Source organism: Magnolia sinica, chromosome 4 (genome assembly GCF_029962835.1).
Source record: "Magnolia sinica isolate HGM2019 chromosome 4, MsV1, whole genome shotgun sequence".
NCBI lineage: Eukaryota > Viridiplantae > Streptophyta > Magnoliopsida > Magnoliales > Magnoliaceae > Magnolia > Magnolia sinica.
In genome coordinates, this window is record NC_080576.1 from 20975589 (window position 1) to 20990719 (window position 15131).

A 15131-nucleotide genomic window follows, 5' to 3' on the forward strand; every position below is an offset into this window, starting at 1 on the left:
AAATTTTTTAATGCGTGCAAGATCTTGGCCATTCATCAGGGTCGTGGGTTCGCCGTGGGCCAAAAATCTTGCCAGCCTGCTCCTCAGGTAGGTCACGTGATGAAAGAAATGGACGCTTGGAAGAAAAGATAAGGAATGATCCATATAAAAGGTACATCTGCGGCCAGTAATATAATGGAAACATCCATTCTTTAAACCAAGACGGTTTCATACTTCCCCCTCCTGATGAGTGGTCCGGATACTACACTCACTAAGACGTGTGTCTGTTGCTGGTTGTTTTCGGCAGTTTAAATGCGGCGTGCCATAATGGAATATATGACTGAAATTGGATGAGATTTATTGCCTATTCAACCACTTACTTAGTATGTAAAATAGGATCACTCGTTATTTAGAGGGTAAAGTTATTCCTTTGATGATAAGTTACATATCTGTTTTTAATACGAAAGAACTTTTTAAGGAATAGATTTTTGTAATCGGCGGTGGAGAATGGCTGTGAAGTACATTTTTGAATGAAGAACTGAATACGACGTATGAGCATAGACCTAAATTATAGCTAAGATTATCAGGTACTCAATTAACGCTGCAGATCACACTATGGAATGTGGGGGAATTTATTTATTTATTTATTTTTAGCTTGTTAGTACACACACTCCATGTTAGCCACCCCCACTAGGGATCGATACTAAGACCTCAAGTGTTGAAACGAGGTATGTCCAAATGTGGAGGAATGTTGTATTTCATTTCAAAATTTATATTAAAAAATAAAATTTTAAATATTTTGGTTTCCCTCTAAATTTGAAATTTCTGTTACTTTTGAATTGTGGGTTTAGTCTTACATCGAATTTGTCCAAGAAAATTTTCTTGCATATAAGATAGGCTTTTTGCTTTGGGGCTTGAGCCTCATTCAGGGAACATATGAATTTGGTACTATAGAGGGGGTTATGCCAATAGCTCTAATATATGTGGTTTACCACACGTGCCGAGCCATGCAGTATCATGCTGATTCCAAGTCCATGTTCGTGTCCATGTGCGTGTACATATGCGTATGCGTGTGCACGTGCACAATGGGACGGACAGGCCGTGGGTGTGGGTGTGGGTGTTGGTAGAGTTGTACACGAACCAAGTTAGCTCGAATAGCTCGACTCGAAAAAGCTCGATTCGACTCGGTTCGAAACTGAGTTCGAGTCGAGTAGAACTGATTTTTTGAGCTCGAAATTTTTTCGAGCCGAGTTCGAGCTTGCCCGAGCTCGACTCGATTCGGATCAAACCAATTCGGTGACTCGATTATTTTCATATTGATGTTGCTCACTAAGTTTTTGATGAAATGACTTAACTAAGTATCAACCGGTGGTTAGGAAGGTATGGATATGAAACAAATACCCTTATATCTTTATTTTGATGTTGTCTACTAAGCGTTTGATGAAATACATGTAAATTGCTGATGTTGTCTTACAACCATGAGAAATTGAATGTGCACTCAATGTATTTGAGAAAATGCTACATAGGCTCGATCTTAGCTCAAACTGGCTCGAGCTACTGACCGAACCAAGCTGAGCTAGCCAGTAAGGCTCGAGGACCCAGCCGAGTCGAGTTCAGGCTGGGGTCAGCTAGTGGCCAAGCCGAGTCGAGCTGTGCCAAGCTCGACACGTGTACAACTCTAGGTGCGGGTGTGCTCGTGCAGGTAGGTGGGTGTGTATGGGTACTTAGAAAACTTGATTTATGCAAGAGTGTACTTGTACTTGCACCTTTTTATATTAACTTAACACTTTTGAATTAAATTGTAAATAGTTCGAGGCCGCATATAGTAAGTGAACTGCTAAGACCGGGTTATAGTTGTTGTATTCTAGAAGTTGATTGTTCTGAAAACATGTTGCACTTGAGATGTTCTCTAAGAGAAACAAATTTAATTTCAAACCGAGCGACTTACATTACACATCGGCTCAATTCTATAAATCTTTTATCTCAAATTTTATTTTCTTTTTGGTTCTCAATTTTAAATAATCTATTTGATTCAACCAAATATTCCAACATCCCGTTAGTAATTGGCATTTTTTTCTCTATACATGTGTATCCCATCCTAGCGGCACTATTTTCTTCCAAATTCTCTCTCCTATCCTCTCCCTCTCCAGATGGCTCAGGAGACGAGGACGTGAAGGCTATGCACGTACGCAGGGAGGGTTTTGCGAGGTAATGATATGGATAATTAATGTTAGGTCTTCTAACTCGGTCAATGTTCATGCATGTTCTAAGCAATCGCTGGCTTCTTAATGGCTCTTAGTAAGGATATCTGATTTTTCTATTCCCATACACATGCACAGCCCAACTCCCCTACGCCCTCACGATCACGCATCCGCCGGCTCATTGATCAGCCCCCATGCACCCTCTCCGCGGATTAGTCATTGAACCCGGCATAGCGAGTTTTGCTCTGTGGGTCCTACCACGATGTATGTGTTGTATCCACACTGTCCATCCATTTAGAGATATCATTTCGGGGCATGAGCGGACGGTGTGGATACAACACATACATCATGGTGGGGCCCACAGAACGTGGTGACGTCACCTCAGCAGCTAGGCTGGCTACTGTCAGGTCCATGTTCAGTAGTAATCCACGGCTTGCTTCGTTCTTTGTCTCATGCCCTAAAATGATCTTTCCAAATAGATGGACGGTGTGGATACAACACATACATCATGGTGGGCCCACATGACGTGGTCACGTCACGTTCATGTTCAGTAGCTAATCCGCGTACACACGTAGCAATGTGTGTGCGACTGTCCATTAAACGGGTCCATACATGTAGGTTACCCGGCCCAAGAATCAGGCCAGTCCACTCGGCGTGGGTGTTAGATTGTTTGGAATGAATGAACGGTTAACAGAAAGTCGGCTAACAATACGCATTCAAGGATGCCACACCTACGGGCGGGACTTTTGTTGGCCACGCGGTGCGTAGACGGTTTTGATCGTGTACACGTGCCATGTTTCTTGAGTCTATTGACATGGGATATCACACACATCCACACATTGGGGCCATCAGACTACTCATCAGATAAATCTCACGGATGTTAAAATGGCAAGAAATCAGGTTATTCGGATGATCTTAACCATTGGATTTGTGAAATTAGTGTACTTTCAAAATTTTGACCAATGGTCAGCATTCAATCCTAGGACCTAAAAGTTTGGATGGTAGGACCGACCTAATTTTTTGGCAAGGGCACGTGACTTGTCTTCTCTGATGGTATTTTGTTTGTAATCATGTGATAGATAATAAAAAAACATGAACAATAATTAGTTTCTAGCTTTCTTCATATAGCATGATATGTTACCATTCTTTCTTTTAAAGATATTTTATAATTTTTGTTTTTTGATTAAATGCTATAAAATATAATAATTTTGAATTAATGGTGTCATTTTTTTTTAAGTTCAAAACATAAATAGGTACCTAATATCTTAAAAAGTAATCAGCACTCCACTAAGTAGGATATGGGCGCCCATTTCAAGCTCGAGGTATTGGTGTCATGCCCATTTGTAATTGTGGGTATCGGTGTAGTACCTATGGCAAGGAATATGGTCACTGGTGCCCCCTATTAGATCAAGTACACTTTGCTAACACCCTTGTTTGGGCTCATTTGGGAGCTTGTATTGGAATCATTAGAATGCAAATCACAATTACACCGGCATTAAGGTGATTATGAATTCTTAAAGGTGTTTGGCAACTTGTGATTGGAATGCATTGAAATTAAAACCTTTTGTTAAGAAGCTTGTATTTGTAATGCATTGAAATTCCTTAGTATACTCACAAAACTTGAATTGGATTAACTAAATCAACTTTAATATCTCAACTTATCATACATATGTGGTTTCTAATAGAATGGTTGTAATAAGCAATTATATTATTAATTCTAGGAAAAAATGAGAAAATTCCAAACCACTAATAAGCCACAAATGTAAGGATCACAGATGAGTAACTCACCGGGAATTTTAAACTATATATCCTATTAGATGGCTAACATTTGGACAGTTGTGATCACTTTATTAACGTGATTTTAGTGTTTTACAACCAATAATTAAATTATTTTGAGGTATCATAGCATGCCATGTCTACGATATAATAGTTGCCTAACAACACTTTTATCACACGTGCCACTCGTGCATTTATAAAGGACGCAAAAAGGCATTTCACTATAGAATCATAAGCAGAAACTTGGTTTTTAAAATACAAAAAAAAATAATGTTTATTTCAAATACCTTCAAATCTATTTACTTCCAAATACACCGATCAAACAATGGATTTAGGGCAAAATCACCCCAAATCCCCTCAAACACAGTCATATACAAGGTGGAAAACAGCTATATGGTGGGCGACCCTGTACTGGTGCTCATTTCAAGTCCGACATGGTGTGAGTGTAGGCATGGGCATAGGACTCATTAGCTCTCATAGGTACAGTACCCATGCAAGCTATGGGCGTGGGTGCCCCTCTACCGGCTCAAACATGACCTGCTCACACCCTTAGTTGTGAGAGTTAGGTGCCAGCCCAGTGCTTGTGCGAGGTCCGTGCCCTTCAACTAGTATGCCTTGTGTTATGTGTCTCATTTCTTCAAAATTAGGACAATCAGGTCATCATGTATCTACAACAATTGATGACTAAAGATTAACCAATGGCCCAAATTCAACTGAAACGGGTCAGCTTGCTAAAATGACCAACCCTATAAGGAAAATATTTAAAATTTTAAATGGTTAATGTTCCAAATATGCCAATCTAAATTTTATTTTATTTTTTTATTTTTGGGGCATCCTCCATTTACAATGAGTCCATCGTAGAAAAAGTTTAGATCGTTGAATTGGACGGGGGGCCTAGATTTCTAGCCAGGACCCTGCCCTTGGGCCACGTTTAGGTCCCCTAGCCCTGGCAGATGAGCTTAGACCAGCCAAAGAAACAGTCCAATTCTCTCATTTAACTATACAAATCAAACTTGAATAATCCTTTATAGGGCTATCAATGGTCTGGGCCGGGCCATAGACTTTTGGATTGGGCTTACGTATAGAAGCCCATGTGATTTTAGGACCAGCTTGCACCCTGGTTCAGCTCCATCGGGTCAGGCTCATGTAATTATATATATTATTGATGAGCCTTATATTTGAACTCCTGTCAACCATTCAATGAGTGAGATAGAGGTATAGAGTCTCTCAAAATGATATTTTAGCCCATTAAGTATGGATGGTTCAAATCACCTCACCATCTCAATGTGTGGGCCACACTACGTGACAACCTTATGGATAGTGAGCTATGACTAACGCAGCCCATTGCCGCACTTACCACTCTCCTCTTCCAATGGTCGCATTTGCTTCTTTCTCTGTCCACTTCAACCATATTCTTACTATTTCCAATCCAAAATGATGAGGCCAGTAGGAGAATACTGGTGACAATGAGATGAAGGTGATCATCGCTATGTATGACAGCCCTGGGCTGTCATTGCTGAGCCAAGCACGGACAGCCCAGGGCCACATGAATAGTTCACTGTCAATGGCAGGGCAGCTAGGAGGAAGAGGTAGATCTTTTTTTCTTTTCTTGTTCGTGGACCGCAGATTGCGGTCCAACTAAACTAACAGCCAGAAAACACTAGACCACAGATCAATAGGTTTGATCCTACGGGCTACGGTTGAAGACAACCTTTCGGGCTTGTATTGGGGTTACAGGTAGGCCAGTGAAAATCAACATTTTGAACAGGCCCCAACCCAACCATTGTCCCAGCCTAATTACAGGCCCATTGAAATGATCAACTTGTTTTAGCGTTTAGGGTGGAAGAGTTGTTATACAACACTTAGGTCTTATCTGTTAAATCTGAAGCCTGAATCTAAGATCTGAATTTGATGTCAGAAAACCTGTTTGGTAACGGTAAGAAAAAAACAAGTGTTGAAATCTGAAAATGAAAATTAAGTATTGAATTTCAAACAATCTGTTTATTAACAAATTGTCAAAAATACCTCTGTTAATTTAACACATTTACCCTTATCACACAGAAACAGTCTTGCTTGAATCTCTACCATTAATGAATTCCACTTGAATAAAAAATTTTCCATCCAACCAGTTTAAAAGGTTATGAAAAGATACCACATAAATATCATTTTGATCCAAATATTTTGTGACCCACGAGAAATTTTTAATAGACGGTAACCATTGTTTCTTGTACCATGGACCAACTGAGATTTGGATCTACCTCATTTTATGAGTCAGTGCATGAAATGAGATTTCAATACAAATGGACAATGTCGTTGTAGTCACATACATACATAACAGTGGGCCCCACAATCAGGGGTTCCGCCTACCTCAATGGATCCGGGGTGTAGATTGCCGGCTGATGATGTTAGTAGCCCATAGTTATCGGATGGTGCTCCCTGGCCTCCATTATAATGTACGTGTTTTATCCATGATGTTCATCCATTTTCCATATCATTGTACGTACGGAATAGTCTCAAAATGAGGAAGATCCAAATCTCATGTGGACTACACCATAGGAAACCGTGGTGATTGAACGCCCACCATTAAAAGCTTAGTAGGGACGTCAAAAGTTTTAAATGAAGTTGATATTTGTGTTTTCCCATCATCCTGCATGACCTGATCAAGAGGTTTAATGGTAAATAAACATTATAGTGGGCCCTATGAAGTTTTTAATGGTGGGCATTTAATCACCATTGTTTCCTTGTGGTGTGGTCCACTTGAGATTTGTATTTGTCTCATTTTTGAGCTCATGCCAAAAAACGATCAAGAAAAATAGACGGAATGCGTGGATAAAATACATATATCATGGTGGGACCACATGGCACCATCCAGTAGCCTCCATGATACTAGGCAATCCGTGTCTGGATCCCGGATCCACCGAACCTGCGCCCCCAAGTTCGGGAAGTGAATTGTATGTGCTGAGCTTTGTGTGCCAAGTCCTATGAGTCCCCCATAATGTATGTGTTATATCCACACCATACATCCATTTGGAAACATCATTCTATGTCATGAGCCCACAAATAAAGCAGATTCAAAGCTTAAGTGAACCACAAAATAGAAAGTTGTGGGGATAATGGTTCCTACCATTGAAACCTACCTATGCCCAACATGAAGTTTATTTGTCATCCAACGTGTTCATGAGGTCACAAAGACGTGGGTGAAGGGAAAAAAATAAATATCAAATTGATTCAAAACTTCCATGGCCCATAAGAAATTTTCAATGGTAGATGTTCAATCCCCCATGCCTTTGTGGTGTGGTGGTCCACCTGAGCTTCCGATCTGACTCATTTTTTTGGTCTATGCCTTAAAAGTGTGGATATAACATAGATATCATGGGGAGCTCATGGAACTTGGTAACGTCAACACACCAGGGAAGTCAGTGGTGTATAGCATACCATGCAATTAGGGGTGTCAATGGCCACGCTCTAGCCTATAAAAATCAAAATTTTGAATGGGGTGGGCCTTTGAACAGTTTAAAATCTGTGCCGAGACCAACTCGGGTCCTAGCCCATTGACAGCCCTACTAACAATCCGTTTCCCAAATCCAGAAGCGAGTGGCTACTACTCAACTAGGACCGGAGAGGGACGGTCCTTTCAGGGGCTTTGTGGGGCCTATATATATATATATATATATATGGGAAAAGGTACCATGCGCTCGGCCTCACAAGACCGTCCCATGAGGTCGAGTTGTGTGGGCCCCACCGTGATGCGTTTCGAACATCTACCCCATCAGTCAGATGCACCATTCCATCGTGGGCCTAGGTCTCAAAAATCAAGTCAATCCTTTACTTGTGTGGGCCACACCACATACAGAAGTGGGGAGGGGCTGTGCAGCATTAAAACATTCATAATCATTTTTTGGGCCCACCGAGATGTAGTTTGCAAATCCAGCCCATCCATTATGTGTGTCCCACTTAGATGAGGGTTCAGACCAAGTTTCAGCAGCATTCAAAACTCAGGTGGGCCCCACCAAGTGCTTTTATATGTTTTTGGCATGTCTTCACATGATTTTAGATGGTATGGCCCACCTGAGTTCCGTATATGGCTGATTTTTCGGATATCCCATAATTTAGAGGGGACCCATCAAATGCACGGTGTTGATGGTCGACACGCATCACGGTAGGGCCCACACAGCTCGACTTCACGGGAGCTTATCATGAGGTCGAGGCATAGTACATTTTCCCTATATATATATATATATATATATATATATATATATATATATATATATATATACACACACACACACACATCACAGTGGGCCCACACACTCATCACAGTGGGCCCACACACTCATCACAGTGGGCCCATCCTACGTGATGTGGATCCAAAATCTGAACCGTTCATGTGAAGCAACACCTCACGAAACCCCCCGGGCCTAAGTTTTACTTTGATCTAAAATTTTAATGCCATGAAAAATGAAAACATTTTCCTCCCTTGATTTGCATTTCTCTTTGCTATGGCCCAACAGAATTTTATATTAGGGTGAAAATTTGTCACATGAGGTTTCATGGAATTCCGCATCACATGGACCGTTCAGATTAGACACCCATGACACGTGTGAAAAGGTGCGCACGTGCGTAGGTGCGCAGGAGAGCTGACTCTCTCTCTCTCTCTCTCTCTCTCTCTCTCTCTCTCTCTCTCTCTCTCTATATATATATATATAGAGAGAGAGAGAGAGAGTCTTGCTCCCCTGTGCACCTACGCACGTGCGCACCTTTGCACACGTGTCATAGGTGTTTAATCTGAACAATCCATGTGATGCGGAATCCCATGAAACCCCATGTGACAAATTTTCACCCTGATCTAAAATTCTGGTGGGCCTTAGCAAAGAGAAATGCAAATCAAGGGAGGAAACTTTTTTCATTTTTCATGGCCCACCAAAGTTTTAGATCAAAGTAAAACTTAGTCCCAAGGGGTTTCACGAGGTGCTGCTTCACATGAACGGTTTAGATTTTGGACCCACATCACGTATGATGGGCTCTCAAAAAAGTTCGTATATAGTACATACGAACTGGTTCGCAGGTAAGCGTTTCTGTGTATATATATATATATATATTATCCACACCATCCATTCATTTTGTCATACCATTTTAGGACAAAGAATTAAAAACGAGATAGATCTAAGGATCAAGTGTGCCACACTACAAGAAATAGTGAGAAGTGAGAGCCTACCATTAAAAGCTTCTTAGGGCTATAAAAGGCTATGAGGAAGCTCGTATTTATGTTTTCCCTTCATCCGGGTCTGTGTGACCTTATGAAGAGGTTAGATAGAAAATATACCTCACTATAGACCCTAGGAAGGTTTCAATGGTGGTTATTCAATCCTCACTCTTTGTGATGTGGTCCACTTAAGCTTTGGATTTGCCTCATTTTTTTGGGTTCGGACTTTAAAATGATTTTGGAAAAGTTGATGGATGGTGTGAATCCAAAACATAAATCATAGTGGAGCAGAGAAGTTCCGCATGTTAAACGTTGGGTTGTGTATTACCCAATATACTGGGAAATCTACATGGCAATATACATGGTAATTTTAGAAGTAAATTATATATATATATATATATATATATATAAAAGAATTTAAGTGGGCCTGAAACGTCCTCGACACGATTTTAAAATAAACTTAAAATTTAAGCCCAAGCTCATTAGGCTTAATCTTCTTGCCCAAACCTGGCTCGATTCGACACAGCTTAGCCCATTGACAACCTTAATGATTAGTGGAAGAGTATATTTCAGTAAACACTTTCCTATATTAATTGCATAGTCATCTCTAAAGATCTAACTCATTAAACGCAATATGCATAGGAAAATTGGTCGAGGCCTGACTGACATAACAAGCAATGTTTGAAGCATATCCCGATCGTGGTTGGTCGAGACCAACATTACGATACATACCTACAAAACTAGTCTCAATTGTCCATGCCTACTACGTTTGAATCTTCTTACCAACCATGATTAATTCTTTATATATAAACGTGATTAAATGTTAATGGAAACCACAATCAATTGATAATCGATGACCGTGATCGAAAGATCTTAATAACAACGATCAAATATATGTTTAAATCATGTGCATCTATATACATCCATGTACATAATGAATTTATAGATTCACTATACATCTTTTAAAAGTGACGTTGATCTCTATGAGCATACAAACGGATGCTTCCAATATAAATAAATTCAAGTATTTCAACAGTGAACATCAAAGCAAAATAGTTGGCCTTCTAAATACTCACTGTACGTATGTGCAATTAACATCACAATATATTTTGTCAGCTGAATTTTATGATAATTAAAGGTTTTATCATCTCCTAAAAATCATTATCCCAATGACAAAACAACCAAGATCCACGATATCTAACATCATGATATATAATTCAACCAAACTCTGATGAGGAATCCATACAAATGAATTCTTAATCCATAATATGCGACATGGACTTCGATCATGCCGCAATCAATATCTCATATATATGAATTCTTATTATGGAACTCATGATATGGAACTTGGCCATACTGTGATCGTTAGCTCTTACAAACAGAGTTCTTAGTCCAAAAACCACGATATGGAACTCGATCATATCTCGATCTATTACTCGTACATAGCTAATTAAATGTCTGGAATCCGCGATAAAGAAATCGACCAAACAATAATTAATAACTCGTACATATTACATTAAGTATCGAGAATATCTGTGAATAAAAATTTTGATAAGTGTAAAACTAATCAAATTTCAATTATAAATGTAAAACTAAACAACCTTATATTAAACTAACAAACTTATTCCGCTTCCTAGTCTGCTCTTTCCCATACTTTTTTATTCGTCTAAAGACAATCAAAAGCAAGGGTCTGCTTGAACTTTTGAACGTTTTTTTAGCAAATTTAAAATATAAATTAGCATTATTCAACGCACAAAAAGTACAAACGTTATGTACAATGTTCGAATATATTTCAAACCTCCTCTTCAAAATCTAAATTTCGATCACTACCGAAAAAGTCCATATATTTTATGACATTAATATCGTAGTCATGTTTACACAATGAGTCAACATATCAATGATTATAAAAAATAATAATAAATAAATTGTTATAACGACTTTTCACAATATTGTGAGCTTATACTATGTTTTACTTTGGGGGACTATTAAACTCACTGACTCTTTAATATGGACCATATAATACACCACAGTTCCTTACAATATGAAAGAGAGGAGGAGTCCTTTGATAAGGACTTTCAAATGCTACTCGAATACAAACTTTGAATCAAGGGGCTAACTATCCACAAGCACAATGTCTCTAATAATTGGGTGGAGCACATACAAATTCTATAACTTTTTTTAATTAGATAGTGAAATAAAAATCTACCGAAAATATTCAAAATAACAAATTTAGTTGTTGGCCTGTTTATTGAAAATTACTATTAACAATTCAACTTTAGTTAAAAGAGATAAACTAAGCAATGATTATATAATTATGTACTTACATTCTTATATTGTCACATACTCTTATGCTCATTCTCGTTGTTAACAACATCGATAAAAGAATCATTGATAAGGGAACTATAATGTACTTCAAAGCGATAGTCATTAAGAAGTAAAAGTGCATCATTTATTGTTTGTTGTCATAGTGGAATCATAACTAATTAAAATCACTATTACGAAAATACAATCATTATTAAGGTAAACTTGGTGACTCATTTGGCTCTCTTACGATGAATGAATGTTCGTAGAACAAATAGTCTCATGGGTATGCATCGAGATGCGGGAGATGATGGTCATTGAGGTAATTCACATACAAATTCACGACATATGCTATGTATAAAAATTGACTCCACAAAGTTGAACATAAAATACACACACATAATCTTAAACATTAGATGTAAGGACAGGTATTTAGTTACATATTTAACAACTCGCTTGATTTCTAGACGAAGATGATCCACTTCTCATCATATTTTGAATCAAACTATTCTGTTGTTTCTATGTTCCTTCTTTATATCATAGATCATTTATGCTTTGGCACACTACTCAAGGATAATGCTTTTGTGCGGACGATGAAATTCATGAGAGTATATGCACTGTCATGCACCAATATCATTATAACTAGGTACAATTGTATTATACGATAATGTCACAATAACAGATTTCTTGAATCCATACCATATTAGCTTATAAAAACTATTTCAACATATCATTCATTTCTTTTACTTCATTCTTGGGCTCCTTAATTGATGCCCTTGTAGCTTCATGTTGATGTATGGTTTTTGTTGTTGATGTCTTAAAATATGAAATTCAATAGATATGTTGATGACAACTCAATGCTATCGAAAAATTTTAAAAATTCCATGTTTTATCACTAGAATATTTTTGTGTTTAATTCGATACCATTGAAGTGTTATTCAACAATCGTACAGAGTTATACAGAGTTGCATAAGTACGGAATTTGTTTCCTATTTTTTATTGTGATTCTCATAAAGGCTATATATATGGGCGTATTTGAGAATAGAGTGTATCTTAGAGTTTTCTAATTTGTTCATAAGGGTTTCAAGGGCATAACTTGGGGAGATTCGGGGCTTGTTAAAATTAAGTAATTTTTATCTCTTGTAATTTTTTTACTTTCATATTGTATTACTGTCACTTTGTGCCATAGTTTTTTCCCATAAAGATTTTTCCACATTAAATTGAGTGTTTATGATTGCACTTGATTGTGTAATTGGAATATTTTGCTTGATTTATTTTTATGTGTTTTTGCGGTTCCCCGACAGATTCCACAATGAACCTATCGCCCGCTTAAGCATTTCGTCTGCATTATGTGCTTCTCTGCTGCAGATTCATTGTCTTTTGTTTAGGCATCCATCTCCACTAAAATCTAACATAACTGCATTATATCACATTTGATCAAAAGCATAATGTGAGTTTCTACTACGCAACGATTATTGTTAGATTATATGGTTTAAACTAATAGGACACAACAACTTTTATGGTAAATTTATCGTGGCAAAGTGATCGCGGCTATACATTAAATCAATTATGGTATTTGACGCATTCCTTACCCATTCTATAATGGGCATTAATGGGGGTATGTATGATATGTCAATCACTTGTTCTAAAATAAACCGAGAGTGGTTTTATCAGATTGCGATCAATGCTCCTTGTACACTAGTATCACTTGACCTCCAAGCTCATATCGAAATAAATGCTTTCTACAATGTGAAATATAGACGTGTTGTAGACCACAATTGGTGTAAATTACAAACTCAAACAACAAACATTAACTCATCCAAACGGCTATTTCTACGACCTATCGACAACAATATCTACGTATGAACTATATATATAAGCGTGTTATATTTGATGTGTTTCATGCATTTTATACACATGATCTTTGCATCATACATACAACGATCTAACCATACAAATGTCCTGACTATGTGTAGTCTATAATAAAATTTTCGCATCATACAAACTGCGATCGAGCCTTCGTTGAAACCTTATAATCTTATGAAGAGATTGGATGACAAATAAATATCAATGTCGTCTGTATAAGAAGCTTTCAATGATAATGATCACTATTTTCAAAGTTTTAAATGTTGTGAATAAGCTGAGCTTTATCCATATTTCAATTTTTTCAAATTATTCTCGAATAATCCGTCGGATCGATTGAATGGAGTGAACATAACATATACTCAAGTGTAGTTTCCATAAAATAGTGTCATGTTAAAAACTCAGACATGATTTATTCGTAAGAGTCTAGTGCACAAATAGTTGACCGCACAATGTTGATTGCTCAATACTAAAAGATTAGCTATGTACAACATTATCATTTATACATTCATTTCTTTGATGCAGATTCAAATCATTGAAACTGACTTTAATCGTTGCGTTATGTAGTAAAGAAAAAAATATCAAATGTATCTTCTTCTTTTTAACATTTATTCATTAAATCTTTAAACTCATAATATGTAGATAAATAAAAAGTCATGTTTGATTACTTGCTTAATCTCGGAAAGTAACAACATTAGTAGTAAAAGTATGGACGGTTTGATGGAGAATAATTACTAAATTGAGTAATTAGAACGACTGAAGAGACTAGCAAGTGGGAGTCATCGGATCATCGTAGACGAGAGGAGATAAGAATGGTGAGATATTTAAATTTTCCTTTGAAAATCTATCCCATGTTGTTCTGCCTTCGAAAAGGGTAATCATCATGGAGATTCAGTGAGAGTCGTTGAAGAATTGATGAGTGTCATGGACATCTTGGATGAAGATAGAATGTATATTGTTTGTTTATCTTAATCATCCTCACCTTATGAATTTTTCGGATGGGTCCTTCGGCTGGCCACTTAGTTGCAATAATGGTTTATGTCCGACCTTGGCGTGGAGCCCATAAAACGTTTGTCAATCAATCACATTAAAGGATGTATGATGAACATTTATTGTCATGAGTCTGAATGCTAAGGGCAAATTCATATGAGAAAAAAATGTGTACATTGTCTTCTGGTATAGATAAATAATGTTTTAAAAAGCAATATTATGACTGTACTTACCATGAGTAAAAACTCATTAAATTTCTACCATTAAAAGCTTCCTAAGCTTGCAAAATTTTTGAATCAAGCTACTATTTGTGTTTTCCCTCCATCAAGATCTATGTGATCTCATCAACAGGTTAGATGACAAGTAAACATAATGGTGGACCCTAAAGAGTTTTTAATGGTGAGTGTTTAATATGATAGCTAGTTATTATTCATTTTAATGAATATAGATTGTAATATTTTAATTTACTTTTCTTCCATGTATAGTAAGATTCATATGTTGTACATCTCAATAATAAACCCTATTGGGGCTAAATCAATATAAAAAACACATGAAAATTCTCCACATCACCTCTGTTATTATAGTATCAGAGCTACACATATGAGTCATCGATCATTGATTCCTCTTCCATTGCGATCCTCACCGTACTCATTAATCCAGATGTCACTTGTGGTCGCACCCGCACTGTTGTTGCTATGTCGTAGCAACCCTGATCACATCTTTAGCTAATGTCTTATCCCTATCATCACAAGATCTCTGCCGTGGTGGTGTACAACCCTATCCTTATCCAAATAATCTATCTTAAACATATATATCGT